Here is a 19,702-nt window from a genome sequence, read left to right as displayed (position 1 = left end):
AGGCTACCTAGGGCCCTTTTGGACAGCATTCTGTTGCCATTGAGCTTTTAATTTTTTTTTTGAAATACTGTTTCATACATCAATTTTCTGTTTTCTTACCCCACTGTGGCTTGCCACTGATGGCTCCTGTTAAGTAACTGGGTGACATTCAGCTCACAGGAGCTTCCATGCCTTGGCTTCTAAGAATGAGAGTCATCAAGAATTCTTTGAACGATGAAGTGATTATTACTGCTTGATCATTTGATGGTGGAAAATCAATGAGACCTTGGCAGGGGCAGATTCTGGGAGAAGAGGCATTTTACTTCTCGTTAATAAAATTTAGAAAGAGCTGATAGAACAGAAGTGCATGTAGCATGGGAATTATGAAGACACTAGAGGCTCCATGTGCCATTCTCTAGGAGTTGAGGAGTCCTGAATGTACTGGAAGAACTTGGAAGGAGTGGAAGAAATAAGAAAATGAATGAAAGAAAGAAAATAATTAAGAAGTCAAAGTTCTTAAAAGGTGTCAGAGATTATGTTTCAGAAAACAGTGGCCAATTTGGTGTTTTAGAGGAATAAAAGTTAAGGGGAAAAATATGAAGTAATCACAGCTAATCATTCATCCATCCATCTATCCATCCATCCATTCTTTCAACCACATTCTATGCATTTGGGAACTAAATAGTGATAGAAATGGAAACAATAAGTTGATTGGAAATGTCATTGCAGGCATCCTGTGAATCATTTAGTGCAATAAAATAAAAAAGACACTTCATTGGAATTAAAAATTTTAAATAGTGTTACAATTAAATATAAATAATGCTATCCCACATACATCTTAGACTAGTCTTGTAGTCTAGCGTCAAATGTGCTATCCTGTTTATTTTTCACGTTCAATACTAAGAGCATGCACTGGCTTGGAGAACTGTTGCTCAGATATGTATTCTTGTTAGAGGGGGATAATGGCCTAACCAATATAGATACACATTTGTGAGTAATGATAACATGATCTCAGCTCTCTGTATTTATAAGTTGTATGTATGATATGGAATATGTTGGGAACTTGTCCATAAACAGGTAGATTTCTCATTGCATGAGCCCTCTCTAGTTGTGAAGAATCACTTAGGAACATGTAAAGAAAACTGTGGAATTAAGTCTATGTATGGCATGTAATTGTGACACTGAAAATCAAAATTACCTCTGCTTGGCGCTAAGAGCTTTATCTGTCTTACAGACCCAACATGTGGTATTAAGTGAATGTTTATTGAAAGTTTGATTAAGAAAATGAAGAAATTATTTCCCACATAAGAACAGCATTCATGCATTTTGTGCCTTTCAGATTCATTGATATCTGGAGCCTTTATATTGCTATTCTCAGCTCTGCTTCTCTGCCTTATGATACTGCTTCCTTTTGCTGATATATCCTGTCCTTTACCTTGTATGACAGATGTTTCTTGGCCCTTCCTTCTTTACGACAGTGTAGAACTGTTCTGCATTTCTTAGGTTGAGCTTGAGTTTACCCATAAAGAATTATTTCTTTTTGCCCTCATTGCAGTTTTTCCAATAGAGCACATGACTTGGTGGGTATTTGGGAGTGTCCAAGAAGTCTGTGGCTTCCTGTACTATAGTAAGCATCCATGGTGAAAGGGGCACACCTAGATTCCAGGGTTTCTGTGTTGATCTTCACTTCATTTCCATTCATTTCCTTTCTGAAGACTGCTTTTGGTTTTCTAGGTACTAGACAACAATTATTGAGGCATACTATCTATGACTCATGGTATATATTCTGATTCCAACATGAGTTTTTTTTTTTTTTTTTTGCCATTTAGGAAGAACATCAACTTTCTTCTGCTCTTCCTATGAAGCTCATCTTGTGAAAGAACAGTAACTGGAGCTAATCTGGGTTTGGTTGGAAGCCAGCCCCATAAGGGATGAGAAGGAAAACTCAGGAAGTTCATAGCCTTATCTAATATGATAGAAGCATTGGGATTTACATAGGAGAGGAAAGCAGATGAGAAACAGGGCCTAGAGTAACATAGGTCAGGAAAGAGATATAAAAAGTTGTCCTTGTTAGACAATTAAGTGTTTGCTGAATACCATGTGGCCAACCTCGACTTTCAGCAATCTTCTGAAAGGGAAGGCAGTAGGCTGAAGAGCAATGGTTATCAAAGATGGTGTCTGGCTTTGGAATGGGTATGTCATCTGTTCTCCATTTAGAAACACTGACATGAATGAGATTCAAAGGCTCATATCTATGAACATTTTTAGGGGAGAGGTTGTTGGAGAAGCATAACATAGAAATGCAGAATACTCTGGAAATAAAACCACCATTCATCCCAGACATGGAAAGGTACTAGTCTGACACAGCCTGTATCTTCCAGTGATATCCAGACTGTGGGCTGAGGATGGATTTACCATGGTTAAAATCAGTATTCTAAGACTTGAGTGTTTAAAATGGAAAAAAGACTGGTGGTTGGAAACCTCATTTTTCTTTGTTACTGTTTTTGAAACATCAGGACATCAGCTTGTCTCTTGGGACTGTGCCCAGGAGGTCTAATTTTGCTGAAGGATCCAGTCAAGGCTTTGGAGTTAGTTTAGTATTCTAAATTAGTTATATTTTGATTTTACTTGGATTTGTGGAAAACTAAAAAAGTCAACATCTAAGAGAGGCAATTCCAGGTTCTTCCTACCTCCCATGAAATTGTATTTTGGTTGTTATGTTGAACACACAAAAGTAAAAAATATCCCTCTGAAAATGTTCATGCAGCATGAGCAGTTCCTCTTTCAGAGCTCATATTCTCTTGGATGAATGGCATAATTTCATTCCTAGAAGCATAATAGGGATTCCCTTCTCCTGTTCAGTGATTATAATGTTGGAATAAATCCTTGCCTCCCTAAAGTGTGTATACCTGGAGTGAATATACTATAGATGATTTTTGCATCACTAGAGAAATGAAAGGAAATGGGAGTAGGGGTTGCAAAACAGAATTAGAGATTTAAGCTAAAACCCAAATCAGTGAAGCCTGAAAATAGTGAATCAGAGAGTCAAGGGATTGTTTGGATTCAGAAAAGTGCTGGAAACTGGATGTTAAAGTAGAGAGATGAGTCAGAACCACAATCACTTTGTACTTTTTTTTTTTTGTATTGAATTGTATTGAATTCAAATTGAATTGAATTAGAAGTAGAGAGAGTATTTATCAAAGCAAGTGAATATAAATACAAATATGGATGCTTGACCAGATAGATAGATCATGGAACTCAGCCTCACCATATCATGCTTGGACAGAGTAAGGACTGATGACTTTTGGTTTTGGTGTGAGGAGACTGAGGGCTCAAGGCCATGCACCTGATAGCCATGCACTCTACTATCCTAGGGGTAGGAGTAGGGAGTTCTGCAATGCCCTAGAGGTTTGCTTTTTGGAAAGGATGCCTGTGCTGTGAATCCTTGGGCTTTCTGTAAATTACATCAGCATTCCTTCATCCATGCTATTCGGAAACATGTACTGCAAATTTAATTTGCTTAATTCACAAGTCTATTTTTTACCTGTTCAATTTAATACCGTTCAAATTTGCCAACAAGTGATATGCCAGTTTCCTGCCAGACTACTCAAGACAAAATGTGAATCATCAGTGGCTAAATGGCTTTTCTTGACATTGAATAAATTTCTAACTTCCTATTTAGCAATGATGCATGTACATGACTGATCTTAATAGGAAAATAAGGTCTTTCTACACTTTATCTAACTCAAGTCTTCACATAATTCTGCTTTGTTGTGGACTTTAGTGTATGTTAGCATATCTGGCTTTATTCATAGATGTGTATGCATAGCATGATATGAACACATGTAGATTTACTCATAAAATACCCATCGCTACATAGAATAAAATGACATAAAGTTATTAACTGGCTGTTTTATTTCATTTTAATTGATTCTGTGTATTAAAGATGTAAGAACCTTTAAGCATGTTTTATCTAAGTCTTTTCATAGCTTTTAGAGATAAGTAATATTATTTTTATTTTCTAATAGAAGAAACAGATGCTGAGAGGTGAAAATATTTTCTATAAAACTCCAAAGTTCATGTTCATTTCCATTGTCTCCTGTGATTGTTTTTTTTTTTTTTTTACTGTGTTTTTAGTCTCACTGACAACATGGATCACTTTATTTTGCTATTATAGTCCATAGATCTTGAATTTAAGTGTGAAATTGATTGCTATAAAACATTCATTATAGTTGCTGTCCTCCATTTCTCATATGAGACTGAACCCAGTGACAGAAATTTTGAAGGTAAAATTTACATGTCATGTCTATCTTCCAAAGAAATTTTCAATGTGTGTGTATGTGTTAGTTGCTCAGTTGTGTCCGAGTCTTTGCAACTCCATGGACTGCAGCCCACCAGGTTTCTCTGTCCATGGGATTCTCCAGGCAAGAATAATGGAGTGAATTGTCATTCCTTTCTCCAGAGGATCTTCCTGGCCCAGGGATCAAACCCTGGTTTCCTGCATTGCAGGCAGATTCTTTACCATTTTAGCTACAGGGAAATCCTTTCAATGTGTATGGATAATACATATTAAGAATACATGCCTAAGAATACCAAAACTTCTGAATTCTTTTTTGATAACCACATCAAATGTAATTCTTGAGGTTAAGAAAGACAAAAATATCCCTTGGAAAAAGAAAAGAAAATTAGTAAAAATTAGTCCAAACACAAACACCACAAGAAAAACTGTATAACTATATTCCCATAAGTATATGTTAATAAATTTAGCAACAAAAATATACAGTGCTTCATTATGTGACTCATTAAAAATGAATTTAACTAGATGGTGGCAGAATATGAGTGCATGCACAATGGTTACAGTAAATGTGCAAGTGTAGGCTTTCTTTTAGACCAAGTATTAGGGAAGAAAATTGTATACTTGATGTCTGGTGGTTTCTAGAACGCTGTTTTTGTTTATGGGTTGGGAAAATGCCAGTGGTTTCAACAAAATAAGAATAGAAATCATACATTATTGTGAAGTTATTTTAGAACAACAGATGCAAGGCAGGTCATGGAATGTTTTTGTGACTGCTAGGCAAAGAAATAGAACAAGACTCTATGTGATTCTTGAAGGATCAAGGGTTTAAATTTTATTTTGATATAACTAGAATTAATATTATGAAGTCCTCCCCTCATGCATATATTATACAGAAATGTCAGATTATTGGAATATTTGATCTGAATGGGTAATTGAAAACTGAACAAGTTTTTCCCAGATAGAAATGGAAGTTGTTTCAAAGAAGTTGGAATGATGCTAAAATCTATAAATCTCATTTTTCCCTTTTGACCTTTTTCTTTCCTCTCAGTGCTATTCTCACAGAATTTGAGTGGCATTTTAAATTCAAAAGAGTAGCTATTTAATTCATTTTAACTCTGTGTTGGTAAGACCTTCTGTGTATTTGGTAATGTGTACATATTTCATCATCATAAAAACCAAGGTAAAGTAGTGTGTGGAAAGGATGAGTTACAAAACTTATTTCCAAAAGCATGTTCCATTGATTTCCAACCCATGGTATACATTTGAAAGGACTACCTTCTGGTTGACCTGGTAACTCAGCTGATAAAGAATCTGCCTGTAATGCAGGAGATCCCGGTTCGATTCCTGGGTTGGGAATATCCACTGGAGAAGGGAAAGGCTCCCACTCCAATATTCTGGCCTGGAGAATTCCATGGACAGAGAAGTCTGGCGGGCTATAGTCCAAGGGGTTGCAAAGAGTCAGGCACGACTGAGTGACTTTTGCTTCACTGCAATTTAGGGGAAAATTTAAAAAAACTTAAGTGGATGTGTTCACAAGGCCTTGGGCCACCAGAAGTTCTCTCAAGGAACACTGGCATAACTCATGGATATCTTATGGTCCAAACAATGGGTTACTGACCTGGATTTTTTTTTTTTTTTGAGAAGCTATTGCCTGTGAGGGTTTATTCATTTCTTGGCTAATCCATTTACTATCATTGCCTTCCAGTGGAGATATATGGATGTTAAAATATAACATGAAAACATGAAATTCTTATCTTACAAAGGAATCTCCAAATATATGTGGTTATGACAATCTCTCTTGTTTGTAAAACAATATCTGAATCATTATATTGTCTTCCTTAACTCTATTCTAAAATACTGCATTAACAATTTTTATATATGATGGTTTGGTTGCTCATTGTGACCTCTAACTGTTCCATGTATTTCCCAGTTGGGTTACCCCTGGTGAATGGACATGTTTTTTTTCCTCCTCTGGTATCCACTTGTGTCTTTTGGCTGAACTGTGGTCAAGGCAGTAAAGGATAGTGTTGTGCTACCCAGTTGGTTTAGGTCAGGCCAGGATGTTCATGCCTTAATTCATTCCAGCTCATTTCCCAAATTACCAGGGTGATTGTCCTAAAATATAAATATGATTGAACAGTTGCTCTTGTTATGGTTTTTCAAAAATCTTCAGGCTATCATTTCCATAGGGTATAAAACTTCAGGATCTGGTTTACTGATCTAGGCTTATCTCTGATGTCCTGAAAAACTGGACTTGACCATGTGGAGATGCTACTGCCATTAAAGATGGACCTGAGGTGGCTTAGCAATCTCCATCATTCTCTTTTGCTTCTGAGGTTACTTCCAGTGAGAGGTGCCCACAAGAGGTTTGATTGGATCCTGATGTGTTACCAAGCTTGAGGAGTCCTTCATTTGATGACAGGATTCTCCCCTTCCCAAGGTCACATGTACCATCAAATTTGCTGAGCCTGGATGGGTTCTAGGACCACTAGAACTGCGGCTGGACCTGTAACCATGCCTTCTCTCTGACACTCACAGTAACCAGTGGAATCTGGTCAACCTTCCAGGCAGTTGTCCTTATGATATATTCTCTCTCAGAGGTGCTGTTGTCCCTGTTTAGGATTTTTAATTTCCCTTAGGAAATCAGATAAGTATAAACCCTCAACTGTAAATATGGTTCAGTTTGTATTCAAAAGGTCATCGGCCACCATGTAAATTAGTGGGAACAAAAGAGTATACTTGGAGAAAGGGGTGCTCCTTGCACTACACGACTCTGCATAACTTCCTTGTATCATACAACATATTACACTAAAATTACTTGTATGTGTGCAAAGTCACTTCAGTCATGTCCAACTCTTTGTGAACCTATGGACCATAGCCCACCAGGCTCCTCTGTCCATGGGATTCTCCAGGCAAGAGTCCTGGAGTGGGTTGCCATTTCCTTCTCCAGGGGATATTTCTGGACCAGGGATCAAACCTTCATCTCTTATGTCTTCTGCATTGGCAAAATCACTGCCAAGACTAATATTATGATACTTTTCCTGTTTACCTCTAAGAATTTTCCAGTTTCAGGCCTTATGTTTAAGTCTAATCCACATTGTGATTTTCCTATCTGAGTATGGTAAAAAGATAAGTATGCAATTTTATTCTTTTGTATGTGGATATCCAATTTTCTCAACTCCATTTATTGTAGAGACTATCCTCTCCTCATATTCTTGGCATTGTTGTTGAAGATCAGTTGACTGAATATGTGTGGATTTATTTCTGTTCTCTCTATTTTGTCCCATTGATGTATAGTATGTTTGTTCTAATTACTGTAAATTTATAATATATTTTTAAATCAGGAAGTGTTATGTCTTTAGCAACACCAAAAGCATAGGCAACAGAAGCAAAAATAGATAAATGGAACTACATTAAGCTAAAATGCTTTTGCATAGCAAAGAAAACTCTCAGATGAATAAAAAGGCAACCTATAGAATGGGAGAAAATATTTGCAAATCATATATCTGATAAATGGTTACTTTCCAAAATATGTAAGGAACACTTACAGCTCAATATCATAAAACAAATAACATGGTAAAGAAAATGTGCTAAAGACTTGAATAGACATTTTTCCAAAGGAGATATACAAGTGGCCAACAGGTATATGAAAAGATGCTCAATGTCAGTAATCACCAGAGGAATGCAAATAAAAAACTACAATGAGATATCATTTCATGCCTTTTAGAATAGCTATTATGTATAAAAACTTACTGTCTCTATATATACATAGACAGCAAGTGTTGGCGAGGATATGGAGAAATTGGAACTCATACATTGTTTGAAATGCAATGATGTAGCTCCTAAGGAAAACAGTATGGAGGTTCCTCAAAAATTAAAAATAGAACCACTATACGATTCAGCAGTCCAACTTCTGGGTATTTATCCAAATGAATTGAAATCAGAATCTTAAAGAGATATTAGCACTTCCATGTTCATTGCAGCACTATTGATGATAGCCAAATGTGGAAACAACCCAAATGTCATCAATAGTTGAATGGATAAAGGAAGTGTGGCGTGGCATATACATGCAATGGAATACAGAATATTATTTTAAAAAGGAAATCCTGTAATATGTGACAGCATGGATGAAGTTTGAGAACATTATACTAAATTGAGTAAGTGAGTCACAAAAAGATGAATACTGCATGATTCCATATATACGAGGTATCTAAAACAGTCAAACTCAAAGAAGCAGAGAGTAGACCAGTGGTTGTCAGTGTCTAGTGGATTGGGAAATAAAGAGATGTTAATCAAAGGGTACAAATGTCAGCTGTGTAAGATAAAAAAAATTCTAGATATCTGCTGTACTGTATTGTGTCTATAGCTAGCAATACTGCATTGTACACCTAAAAATTTGTGAAGAGGGTAGATTTCATGTGAAGTGTTCTTACCACAATGAAGAAACCCCCCAAAACAAACAAAAAAAAAATGTCTATTTTCCTTCTCCTCATCAAATCGGTACTCTTTGAGAGCAGGAATTGTGTGAAATTCATTTTTATATTCTTGGGGTTTATCACAGTCCATGGCATGACATTTGTCTTCAGAGGGTAACAAACAAAGGAGATGAGTTGCATCAATAGATGAAGATTGAAGCTCTCAAAGGGGAGAAGTCAGGTGGAGGGATTGTTCTTTGTGCCTCTGAGAATGATATGTCAAAGCATTTATTTGCTAGTTTATTTTTCAGAAGGGAGTGAAAAATAATTTCTGTTGTATAGACCCATTATTAGTGGTCAGATTGTGCATAAAAGTTTAGTGTTTTTATTCCCAGTCTTTCAATGGATTTTCTTAGTGGCAATAAGCAAGGACATTCTTAGAAATGGTATTTACCTATGAATCTTCTATTAGTTTCTCTTGCTTATGGCCATATTATAAGAAAATGGCTGTGGTTGAATTGATCAAATTTCCATGAGCTGACAGATTTATGTTTGATGTATGTTTGACCATGAGAGATTCATGTGTTATGGAAGTGGATGTAGAGTAAGGGTATTTTAAAAATTACTAGTTATATTAATGTCAGAGAAGAAGAAACTGGAAACAATGAATATAGGCACTCTATGCCCTTGTCTTCATGTAAGAACTGCTTTGCCAATAGTCTTAATGAAAATAAAAGTATAGCACATTGAAAGTCAGTTGGCAGAAACATAAATAATGCCATAATCACAAAAAATGCTAAAAAGTTTACATTTTAAACAGGTTAGATCAGGTTACATGTGGAAAAGCCTAAACAAATAGACTTTATTGCTTCATTGGCTATAATTATTTCCAGTCAATTAGCTGATAAATTCCAGGTTTTTTTAAATTTCACAGCATTATATCATACGAATAAATACTTTTTTTTTTGCAGAAGGAAAATAGTACACTATGTGTATTGGCCTAAAGATATAAGCATCTCTCTATAATTTCTCTGTGTGCAGTTTTCTTTGCTAGCCATATAATTTAACTTTGATAAATTACATATGAGAGAGTTGGCCCTGCTGGCTGACCACCTCCAAAGAAGATGCCTAAAAAACTCTATAATATTTGCGTAGGACATGGGTCAGTGACCACAAGACAATGGCTACTCCCAAGTAAATAAACAAGTAAAAGGCCAGTGGTGGTCAGAGTCAGTAGAGAAAGGCAAGTCAGGCTACAGATGAGAGAAAGCAGAGTAGAGTGGTGAGTAGGGAGGCCCGGTCAGCCTTTAAAAAAGGGAGGGGATATATGTACACCTATGGCTGCTTCATGTTGAGGTTTTACAGAAAACACAGAATTCTGTAAAGCAATTATCCATCAATAAAAAAATAGATAAATTGTAAAAAAAAGGGAGAGTGGCCTACTTTCTGAGTTTGCCTTATTTACCAACAGAAGTCATTTTCTTTTATTTGCAATTTAAAACAATGTTAAAGTTATAAAAGGAACAAGGAATTAGTCTTGCATTCAAATCCTTGTTTCCCCAATTTTCCAAATTTTTCTTAACTTTGGGACTCTCCTTTCTATGCCTTAATTTCCTTATCAGAAAAATAGAATAACAACTCTAATTTAGATAATAACTCAAAATTTTAGAGTTAAAAGATAAAATTAGGTCATGCAGTTGAAAGTATCCAGCACAGTATCTGGCATGTCCACTGCTGTTTTCTTGCCTCCATTCATTCATGTATGTGTCTTTCCATCCAACATCTCTTCCTTGCATGACAATTTGTACCAGGTCTTTCTCTTGATTCTGAGATTCCAAACTACACAACTCTAAGGGATATAGTTTCCACTCAGATCTTCTGATTCTCATTGTTTTGAATACCAAGCCTCTAAAAGACAATTTATATTTTTCAGTCAAACAGATAAGTGCAGCATCCCAAACATGATCACAAATTCCTGCTTCCTAAATCTTTGCATATGACACCTGAACCATCTATGATCCTCTTCACTCTTACTTTTATTTCTTCAACTTGTTCTTAATCTCCCTTGTTTTATGAGATCTTTTCAGACTAATTCTAGCTAATTTAGCTACTATTGTCATTTTTACAAATACCAATAAATTTGCACTTCATTGTGTGCAGCTTTAATTAGCGATCATTCTTTGACCATTTAAAATGTTTTCCATGTTACATTTTATGTAATGATGCAAAACATTTTTACTTTGGACTCCTAAGTCCTAATAGCCGCTCTCAAATCAAAGGTTAATTTAAAATAATGACCGGTCATTCATTGATCTTCCTCCATCTATTTTCATCATGATAGAGAATTAGCTCCTTCTTCACTTTCTTAATTTGGAGTAGTTTCAGTGTTTTCACCTACTCTATTGGCTCAGTGGTGAAGAATCCACCTGTCAATGCAGGAGACACAGGTTTGATCAGTAGGTCAGGAAGATCCCCTGGAGAAGGAAATGGCAACCCACTCCAGTATTCTTGCCTGGGAAACTCCACGGACGGAGGAGCCTGGTGGGCTACAGCCCATGGGGTTGCAAAGAGTCAGACATGACTTAGTGACTGAGCAGGAATTCATCAACATACTTTGTCTCAATGCTATCCCCTGTCTTTACTTGAAGCCCATGACTTGAATTTAGCTTCCAACACAGCACAGAATCCTCAGCAGCTCTTGGTCATGTATATTATTGTGACACAATAGATGGCCTACCTTCAGTTAATATTTTTTCCATCTGAAATATTTAATGATAACTTTTAAGTCAAAATCATGGTTTGATAATGATCTACTTATTGAAGAAAAATGTCAGTTCTCAAGCCTCTAGCTTCACATGCCAAGTATATATATCATAAGATTTAACTTGTGGTGGCCAGCTATAGGGTTTAGAATAAAAGTCATAATTTAAGAAAATAAAAACTATGTAACTGTGTATTGTGACATGTTAGGATTTACTACTTATTAGTAATAAACATGACTTTCCATTATCTAGGTAGAACAAAGTTAGGATAGTTTATTAAATCAGAAAAAGTCCTTATATAAATCCCATTGATGTATTCATTGATCTTCTAGAGAACCTATTTATAAGCCATTATTTCTGATATGATCTCCAAAAGAATTAAAGGAAGATTCAAAATCAACCATCAACACTGAAGTTTGTTCTGTTTGAAACATCTGATGTGATGGAAACTACTGAAAATATAATAGGCAATAGAAGAAATGTGGGTTTCCTAATACTTAAAAGCTCATAAAAGAGAGATAAGGAAAGAAAAATAAGAGCTTCTGTAAATCCATGGAGTTGGTCAACAGAAGCACAGCCACAGTGGATGTGAATACAGTGATGAAACAAACACAGGGCCAGTCTGTCCCAGAAAAACACGCAAAACCATTAAAAGGCAGAGTTTGCCTTTTAAGCAAATGTGACAACAGGCAAAACAATCAAGAAATAGCTAATTAAGAAACTTACTCGGTAAAGCTTTTTGGAATGTTCAGATACCTGAATTATTCTCTAAGCAAACCCATGAAAAGTTAGGGGACAAAAAATTAGGGAGGAAAAGGAAAGTCAACTTATTTTTAGCAATAAAAGTGTAGTTAAAATGTTTCCTAAATTACACTTTTCATATTTACTTTATATACATCTAGGTAATTCCTCTAAGGAAAACAGATTTAATCTAATATTATTGCAATGGAACATTATATTATCTGGCAATGTCATTAAAAAAATATATATATATAGTGAATTACATTAGGCTACATTCAATATCATATGAAACTCAGTTCCATGAAATTAATTTGATTTTTTCAAGCTGGTCAGAATACATAGCAACAATATGTTTTTCTTTTTATTATCATGAACTCTACAATAGCAGGCCTCCCATTTGCTTGGCTTTGAAAGGATGTATAAGCAAGATGCAAAACACCTAGGGTCTTGTTTTGTCCCTTTAAGATGCTTTGGAAGTTGTTGGTTGATTTAAGACCTGAAGTTGGCCCATGAGAGCCAATTCTTGCTCATTAATAGCCTGGGACATGAATTACCTTCTGACCTTTTGTCTCCCCTAGAGCCTAATATGCCTTGACTTGCTAGACTTTTCTGATTCAAACCAGACAACTTGGGAATGAACATTTGACTCAGAACATTGCTTAATTAACACAAAAGTGCTGGTAAAATTGACCAATGTTGCTTTTCTGAGTATTGTCAACATATTGAATTCATCTTATATGTGTTTTTAGCAGTTTTAGTTTGGGGCAAATGCAATCCTCCATTCTTCACTTCCATAATTTTGCTTAGGCAAAACCCCTTTATCACTATTTCTCATTCTTCCCAAGGAAGGTTGAGGTCATGTATAAGGTTAGGTTAGGGCTTCTGAATGTTTTCTACATAGCTCCTCTATTAGTCCTTCTATCTTTCTTGTTCTATGACTTCGTTCCCTCTCGTTCTCCCATTGCTGCTTGATTGGCAAGTTCACTCCTTTTGACTTAATCATATGTATGTCTTCCTATACTAAGATTAGCTGATACAAAGGCGAACAAGACATACACCTGTTACTCTCAAGGAACTTACAATCTTATAAGGGAGAGATAAAGGTAGATAGGAAATTACATGGTAGTGCCAAAGTTGTCAATATATGGTAGGAACACATATATGTGGCTGACAGGAATACTGAATTAATCAATGAACAGTAGGAATTTAATCAAAAAGATCATGATGAGAGAAGAATTTAGGATTAGCATGAGATAGCAGAGATGTAAGAAACAAGGGACACCAGTGAGTGGGAAAAATTATAACAAGTGCCACAAAAAGAGAATCAGAGCACTGTGAGAGATAATGAAGTTCTTCCTAAGAGATGTAATTGCTGGAAGGACTGTGGAGATGGTGGGCGAGTGGAAAGGGAAGAGCTTTAGCAGTCGTGCATCTTGGATAATCAACAAGAACATAACAGTTATAAGCATTGCATCTAGAGTGATATGGCTATGTCCTGTGACTTTTAGAAAACTGACTGTTCTAATACTTATGCTCTTCTCTGTAAACTGGAGAAAATAATAGTGCTGAACTCAGTGTTATTTTTAGGATTAGATGAGATACTTCACGTGAAGTGCTTAAGTGTAGTTCCTTGTGCATTATATACTCTAAAAAAATTACCTGTTTATTATCACATTCTTCCTCAGTGTACTAAAAGGTATCTAAACTGGTATTTTCAAATTGTGGATTATAATCATGAGGGCATAAAATAATAAATTTAGCAATTTAAAGAAAGAAGTAAAATAAATTATATGAGAAACATTTTCTACAGTAAAGGTATTACTTTCAAATTTTTTTTTAGCCACAAACGTGTGTGTATTGCTGTGTGTGTGTGTGTGTGTGAGTGTGTGTGCACGTGCTTGTACAGGATCATACTCATAAATATTTAGAGACCACTGCACTATATGAATGCCAGATGGATAATAGATTGGATCATGATTTATACAATTAACTGGTTTGCAACTCTAGCTGAGAAGGGGATACCAGTCTATCCATTAGTGAAACCAAGGTCATGTGCAGTTTCTCCAGGGTTCAGTGTTTGCCTGAGTGCAAATAACAGTGGTCAATAACTTTGCAGTTCCTGGTGCAAGGGTTTTGGGATCTCAAAAGCTGTCTGTCTTTCCATCTTAGAGAATTTTAATATCCCTGCTGGGATCCCTACTATGTAGACACTCTTCTATATCCTTTGGATAAAGAATGATAGATTTATTGAAAAGTGTCTATTCCTACTCTTTCTATAATCAGTATTTTAAATTACAGAAGATATCAATATTGAAACCCAGAAGTTCTATATTGGGCACATCATTGATTTATCACAATGAAACATAGACATACACCGATATGAATTACTCAGATAAAAGATTATCCAAGTATTAATCTCAGAATGCTAGTTGAGAAAGCACCCTAATCAGACAACCTATAAGTAAAAAGAGAGATCCTGAGTTGAAGATAAGAGGAAATGTGCAAATTGTGCAGAACATATACTTTAATCTAAAGGGTGTCTCAGTTCAGTTCAGTTCAGTCGCTCAGTCGTGTCCGACTCTTTGCGACCCCATGAATCACAGCAGGCCAGGCCTCCCTGTCTATCACCAACTCCGGGAGTTCACTCAAACTCATGTCCATAGAGTCAGTGATGCCATCCAGCCATCTCATTCTCTGTCGTCCCCGTCTCCTCCCACCCCCAATCCTTCCCAGCATCAGAGTCTTTTCCAGTGAGTCAACTCTTCGCATGAGGTGGCCAAAGTATTGCAGTTTCAGCTTTAGCATCAGTCCTTCCAATGAACATCCAGGATCAATCTCCTTTAGAATGGACTGGTTGGATCTCCCTGCAGTCCAAGGGGCTCTCAAGAGTCTTCTCCAGCACCACAGTTCAAAAGCATCAATTCTTCGACGATCAGTTTTCTTCACAGTCCAACTCTCACATCCATACATGACCAAGAATGCATAAAATTTTGTAGAATAAAATTTAAAGGATCAGATAAAATTTCATGGAATAAAAGTGATAATACTGTGAAAAGAAGCTTAATTATAGCCGGGCGTTATCAGCACTAAATAACATTAGAAAAACCTGAGTGAAGGGGCTTAGAAAGGGGGGTAAATAAATGTATTATAAAGGTCTCAGCATATTGGGAGATGTGGAAAAGCATCTTGATCATTGGAAGAAAGACACCTTTGCTGAAGATACAAGGTTGGTGGTGTTTAGTATATGGATATAATTGAGCCAATATACACACCCTCTTCTCCCAGGTAGAATACCTGACTCTTATTTCTCTTTCTACCTTACCAGCAGTCCTTTGGATATCTTTTGTTCTATAACTACATTCACAGCCTTCTTGATATCACCTAATCTCATCATATTGAAAAACATTTATACATTGAAAACCCTGACATTTATATATCCTACTCTGCCCACTGCCCCGAATTCAAATTCTCAGCACTGCCACCACCCCTCATCTGCTCCACCTACGGACTTCTCTTATCTCAGTTGTCAGTAACTCTAACATTCTGGTTACTCAGGCTAGAAATTTTAGAGTCATCTGGGACTGTTTTCTATTACAGCCCACCTCCAACCTAATAGTAAACCTAGATGGTCCATCTTCAAAATACATAAAAAATTCATCCAATCTCTTGTCATACATTCATTCACTCACATTTTTGTTACTTTATTAGCCTCCTGTTGTCCCTTATTCTCAACATGGCAGTCAAAGTAATCCTTTTAAAACCTAGGGCAGATCATGTCAGTTCAGTTCAGTCACAGAGTTGTGTCCGATTCTTTGCAACCCCATGGACTGCAGCACACCAGGCCTCCCTGTCCATCACCAACTCTCGGAGCTTATACTAACTCATGTCCATTGAGTCGACAGTGCCATCCAACCTTCTCATGTTCTGTTGTCCCCTTCTCCTCATGCCTTCAATCTTTCCCAGCATTAGGGTCTTTTCCAATGAATCAGTTCTTTACATCAGGTGGCCAAAGTATTAGTTTCAGCTTTAGCATCAGTCCTTCCAATGAATATTCAAAACTAACTTCCTTTAGGATGGACTGGTTGGATCTCCTTGCTGTCCAAGGAACTCTCAAGAGTCTTCTCTAACACCGCAGTTCAAAAGCATCAATTCTTCAGTGCTCAGCTTTCTTTATGGACCAATTCTCACATCCATACATGACTACTGGAAAAACCATAGCTTTGACTAGATGAACTTTTATTGGCAAAGTGATGTCTCTGCTTTGTAATATGCCATCTAAGTTGGTCATAAGTTTTCTTCCAAAGAGCAAGCGTCTTTTAATTTCATGGCTGCAGTCATAATCTGCAGTGATTTTGGAGGCCCTCAAAATAAAGTCTGTCACTATTTCCATTGTTTCCCCATCTATTGGCCATGAAGTGATGGGACCAGTTGCCATGATCCTAGTAACTTCATATAAAACCCTCCAGTGGTTAGCTATGTCCACAAGAGTGAAAGCCAGATTATTTTTTTGTGTGGCTATACCACCCTATGTACTATGCATTTTTGAACCTATTAGGATGTATTGCCTGTAACTCTGTCCTTTGCTCTCCAACACCCACTTCCTGAAAGTTCTTCCTATAGATGTTTTGATGGCTTGAAAATCCCCTCATCTCCTTCAGCTTTTTTTCCCACAAATGTCACCCTCCCAGTGACTGACTTTGACCACACTACTTAAAATTGCATCTCTGTGATTCCAATCTTCCTTTCTTTTTCTTTACTAGAGTTATTACTACTTACCATACCATACATTTTGCCTTTTGTATGGGAGAGAGTCCTAGAATGTAAGCTCCAGGGATTGTTTTTGGTTGGTTTTGCTCCCCACTTTATCCTTAGTTTTTAGAATAGAGCAGTGCTTGGAACGTAAAAGGGACTCACTAAATAATTCTTGAACAAGTGATAGCAAGTTAAAGATTAATATCTATGTAGAAAAAGAGTCCTTACAAATTTGTAATTAAGAAGACAACTCAATTGAAAAAGAAGTAAAGAATATTATTCTAATGGCCAGTTGGTCTACTCAATGTCCATTCTCTCTCTCTTCCTTACTGCTGCTAAATCACTTTAGTCGTGTCTGACTCTGTGCGACCCCATAGATGACAGCCCGTCAGGCTCCCCCGTCCCTGGGATTCTCCAGGCAAGAACACTGGAGTGGGTTGCCATTTCCTTCTCCAATGCGTGAAAGTGAGAAGTGAAAATGAAGTCGCTCAGTCTTGTCTGACTCTCAGCGACCCCATGGACTGTAGCCCACCAGGCTCCTCAGTCCATGGGATTTTCAAGGCAAGAGTACTGCAGTGGGTTGCCATTGCCTTCTCCACTCTTCCTTACTCAGTTCAGTTCAGTTCAGTTCAGTCGCTCAGTCGTGTTTTGCGACCCCATGAATCACAGCACGCCTGGCCTCCCTGTCCATCACCAACTCCCGGAGTTCACTCAAACTCATGTCCATCGAGTCGGTGATGCCATCCGGTCCTTACTACTAAAGCTCTAATTGCATTCAGGGTGTCCTGGATCCAGTTGAAGAGCTTTACTTTCCCCTGAATCTGGAGTGTCCTCATGATGTGGTCTTGGCCAAGGAGGCATAAGCATAGGTTGTGTGGGCTTCTTGAAAAAGTGCTTTTGCTTATTGCATTTCACCCTCTTCTCTGAGTAACTGGAGCTCTACAGCCACCTGTGAGCCTGAGGATGCATTCACTTCCCAAGGAGGGATGGGGGGAAACTCTGAGCAGCTCAGGTCCTGGTGGTCTAGAGACCCACTGCACCAGCACTGGATTGCTCACCTTTGCACTTATTTTCATTTATAAGAAAAATAAATCCTTGCTACAATACTCTTATTTGGGCTTTCTGTTAAAGGCAGTCCAATTTAATCCCTAACTAATACAAACATGAATAAATAATTCATTAAAGAACATACCTAAATGAGGAATAAATATTTGACAAGAAGTTCTACCTCTTTAGTATTCATTAAACAGTGAAATTAAAGGAACAGAACATATCAACTTTTACTGATCACACTGGCAAAAAATTAAAACAAAAAGAACACAAGATTAAGGGCTATGAAACCAGATAGCCTGGGTTTAAATCTCTGTTTTTTTTTTTTTTTTCCAGTGACAAACTGTATATCCTTGAGAAATTTCCTTAACCCCACTGAGGCTCTGTTTAAGAGTGTGAGAGTATTGATTTTAAATTCCTACTCAGAAGTTTCAAAATAAAGGGTATTATTATACATTTCTCTTCTTTTAAAGATTTTTAAAATGTGGACCATTTTAAAAGTCTTTATTGATTTGTTACAGTACTGTTTCTGTTTTATGGTTTGTTTTTTTGAAAGAGGCATGTGGGATCTTAGCTCCCCAATCAGGGATTGAACCTACAACCCTGCATTGGAATCTGAAGTCTTAACCACTGAACCATCCAGCTCTGATAAATTTGAGCCATTAGAAATCAATCTGGTGATATCTTTTAAAAATAAAAACCTGCATATAGAACCTCCAAACCAGTATCACCACTCATAGAAATCTATTCCAGAGGAATAAAAGACACATGTGTAAGGATATGTGTACAAGGATAATTAGTTTGTAGTAGTGTTTGAGGAAGCAAGAAACAAGTAGCCTGTTCCCATCTCAATACCCAAACTGGAAATAAACTGAATGCCAATACTAGAGAGGTGTGGAAAAATTTATGCTACATTTTTATGATGAAGTATTATGCAGCCATTAAAAATCCATTTGATGTACATCAGTTAACTTGAAGAAATTTCTGCTATGTACTACTATGTGGGGATAAGAAAATTTCAGAATACCTGTATAATATGCATGTGCATCTTTGTAAGCAATTACATGAATAGAAAGACTTGTAAAAAGTGTTCAGACCAGGTAGCATCAGCTACCACAGTGGTGACGCTGTCATGTTGGAGGAGTGGGAGAGGAAAGAAGAAGAGAACTACATTAAAACAAGATGGTCAAAAAGGGATGTGGTGCCATATGGGTAAAATTACAAATCTGAGCAGGCTCAGCCATTTAAACAAGCAAGGAAGAGTGTTTCCAAAATGTTATTGGTGGCCAAGTCAGAGGTGTGGGTTTTCAGGTCACTTTTGCCTCCTTTTTTATTCTTTTATTTGTTGTATGTGTATTTTATACAATAAAAAATAGTTTTGTTGATGAAAAAATTAAAACCAAAAGAGAATGGGACATCAGGTAGGAGAGACAGAGAGAGAGAGAAAGCTTATGCAGATTTTTAAAGAGATATTTGGCTATAAAAGTGACAGAAGTGATGTGGAAGCTAGAGTCAAACACAGGTGTCAGTGGAAGTTTGGTTAACATGGAGCTGTCAGCATGAATTTGATGCTCATGGTAATAACTTAGCAGAGGGGGAGAATTTGCCGATTCAGATGAAGAGGCAATAACTGAAAGAGAGACATACTGGAAAAGGTAAGAAGGTATGAGAGTGGAATCCCTGACCCTTGGCAAGAGGAAGGACAC

The sequence above is a fragment of the Moschus berezovskii genome, chromosome 2, assembly GCF_049115385.1.
Source record: "Moschus berezovskii isolate FMDL1 chromosome 2, NW_MosBer_1.0, whole genome shotgun sequence".
Lineage (NCBI taxonomy): Eukaryota > Metazoa > Chordata > Mammalia > Artiodactyla > Moschidae > Moschus > Moschus berezovskii.
This window is presented reverse-complemented; position numbering follows the sequence as displayed.